Raw genomic sequence first — 2,874 nt, 5'->3', positions numbered from 1 at the left:
GCGCTCTGAGAGGCTGCTGGAGAGGGAGGATGACGTACCTGAAAGTTGACGCTCCACTCCGGACTGACGAACATCAAAACGGAGCTTCACCCTTCATGGAACTGGAGGGCCTGGGGATGGTGTCCCAGCTTCCTGTGGACCCCATCCACTGTGTCTGTCTGGGCGTAGTGGGAAAGCTGCTGCGCTATTGGGCACAGAAGGGTCCCAGGTGTGTCCGCCTGTCCTCTGCGCCAAGATTGCGGAACACTCGCAAAACCTCAATGCCATGACGTCTCCTATGCCAAGGGAGTTCCCCAGGCAACCTCGTGCCATGTGTGAGCGCATGACGCGAGGACGCAGGTACTCCCTCCCGTACGCAGCACCTGTTGTCCTGCAGTCTGTGCTGCCTGCGCACTTATGTGCACCACATGTGCTTGCATGTCGCCATTCGGATCCTCACTTGTGTCATCAGCTCTGCACAAATGATTACATATGCCGAGTCACTCTTGGAGTATTTTTTCTAGGAAACACGGCGTCTGTATGGCGAGGAAGTTGGAGTGTACAATGTTCATGCACATACACACCTTGCCAACGACGTCTGAAGGCTGGGAGAACTGGAGTCCTTCAGTATGCTTCCCTTGGAGAACCGCCTCGGCATGCTAAATCGCAGGCCGAGGTCAGGTCGCAGACCTCTTGCACAGCTCTGGAAGTTGCTCTGCGAGAAAGCCAATGCGGCAGAATATGCACGTAAACCCGTAAATGTGGAGCTCCATGGCGGCTACGAGAATGGGCCACTTGTGCAGGGCTGTGCAGGTTGTGCACAGTACTCGAAAGTACACTGCAAACTTGGAATCTTTGGGGTGTCCCGTCCTGATGACCGCGTCCTGGGGCATAACCGGGGAGGTGTACAAAGTTTGCAACATTCTTTCTTTTGGAGGTGACATCTACCCCATTGTGAGGGAGTTTTGTGATTCTGCGAGAAAGCCGTACAATGGGCCGCACTAAGGCTACGTGATGGAATCAACATAATGGGATGTTCCTCGACATGCTTTACAACCTCAGTATTACAGGGTTCACGCACAGATCAGGAAGATAAATCAATAAGTAGAATGGAAGGGTTATAGACAGAAAGACAAATCAATAAGTAAAATAGAAGGGTTATAGAAGGGGTCACATCAACAAGTAAAATAGGAGGGTTATAAATAGTAGGCACGAAAGTACCTAAAGTGCATCTGAAAATTTATCAAAATCAAGTGGACGTGTTGCATCATCAATACTGTTTTAGTTTGTAATAGTTATTGGAAAGAAAGAATTTACAACAATTAAGGTGACATTGATATGGTACAATGTTTAAGAAATCAGAAGCATGAGTGCGTGATTGAGTAGTAAAATCAATATAACTCTTAAGATCAAGTACACTGCTATTAATAACTATTTTATGTAGGAGCGTAAGAAGTTCAACAAGTAAATTTGATAGCCTTAGTCTGTATTGTGTCAAGCAGCCTAATGTCATCCTTAAAATGCACGTCCGAGACTACACCGCCATATTCCAAAATAGGTCTAATTAAGGTCGTGTAAGCGGTAATTTTGACTTCTTTGAATGAAGAGCTTAAGGCTGTTTTAACATATCCCAGTGTTTGTAGGACACAAGAACAAATAGAAGTAATCTGACTGTCCGATTTAAGAGATGGGGTAAATAAAATCCCTAAAAACTTGTATTCATAAACCTGACACAGAATCACATTACCAATACCATAGCTAAAAACAGGCGGCATCTTTTTGTTGGTGAATGACATAAACACCGTTTTATCAAAGTTAATCTCCATCTGCAACTTCTTCCTCCAACTAAGAAATTGTGAGAATGAGTCATTTAGCATGTTGTGATCCTGTACTGAATTGATGTCATTATATAAAACACACTATCGGCATGAAGATGAATTTTACCTGAAAGATGGGTCACGACATCACAAATGTGGAGTAGAAATGGGGTGTTCTCAGACAGATCCCTGTGGGACGCCAGAACTAACCGGGACGTTGCTATAATAAATATTCGTATAGGAGATGAATTGAGATCTATGTTTCAAATAATCAGCAATCCAATTGATTAGTGATTCGTTTTTAATTGTTGTGTGCAGTTTTTGAAGTAGCTTAGGATGTGGCACTTTGTCTAAGGCTTTAGAGTAATCAATAAAGATGCCGTTTATTTGTCTTCTTTCATATAAAGAAAAAGCAATGTCATGAGTGATTCAAGAAGCTGGGTAGAGGTTGATAGCCATGGCGAAAACCATGTTGTTGTGGACAGAGAATTGAATTTGGAATCCCATCAGGACCAGGTGTCTTCTTGCAATCCATTTTTACAAGTAGATTAAAAATTCCAGGTGTACTTATCTCAAAGGCAGACATGACTGGCACGTGCTATCAAAAGTAAACTGAGAAATATTGCCATTATCATGACTAAATACTCATCTAAAGTAGTTGTTGAAACGCTGGTTCGTTAACACATTCACCCTCAGTAATAAAACTTTGGAAATCGTCATATTTTGGGAAGATAAGACCTCCAGAATTTCGCAGGCTTTGATGTCATAAATTCAATTAGGGTTATGTTAAGATATTTCGTTTTAGCTGCCAACGTCTTTTCTTTCAAAGTGTTTTTTAGATTTTCAAAGAGTGTTTTCTTTCTACTCTCCACATTAACTGCAAGGCATCTTTCGTAATTCAAGTCTGTGCCGGTTGTTTCATTCTTTGTTAAAACGGGTACAAAATTGTTTGTACATTTATCTACGAGAATTAGAATAATTAAGCAGCATGTTATCATCAGAGTCCGCACTTACAGCATAAAAATAATAAAAAAAATTTAGCTCATCAATTATAGGTGCATCGTCAGCCCTGTTGAAG

At 42.2% G+C, this 2,874-nt stretch overlaps 1 pseudogene; it reads left to right on the top strand.

Annotated features, from left to right (window-relative positions):
- The first annotated feature begins 407 nt into the window (after positions 1-407).
- LOC115308508 lies at positions 408-984 on the top strand (annotated as a pseudogene).
- Positions 985-2,874: the final 1,890 nt, after the last annotated feature.

The sequence above is a fragment of the Ixodes scapularis genome, unplaced genomic scaffold (genome assembly GCF_016920785.2).
Source record: "Ixodes scapularis isolate PalLabHiFi unplaced genomic scaffold, ASM1692078v2 PGA_scaffold1__304_contigs__length_218370807, whole genome shotgun sequence".
Lineage (NCBI taxonomy): Eukaryota > Metazoa > Arthropoda > Arachnida > Ixodida > Ixodidae > Ixodes > Ixodes scapularis.
Note: the sequence above shows the minus strand (reverse complement) of the source record. Positions and strands in the feature narration are given on the sequence as shown.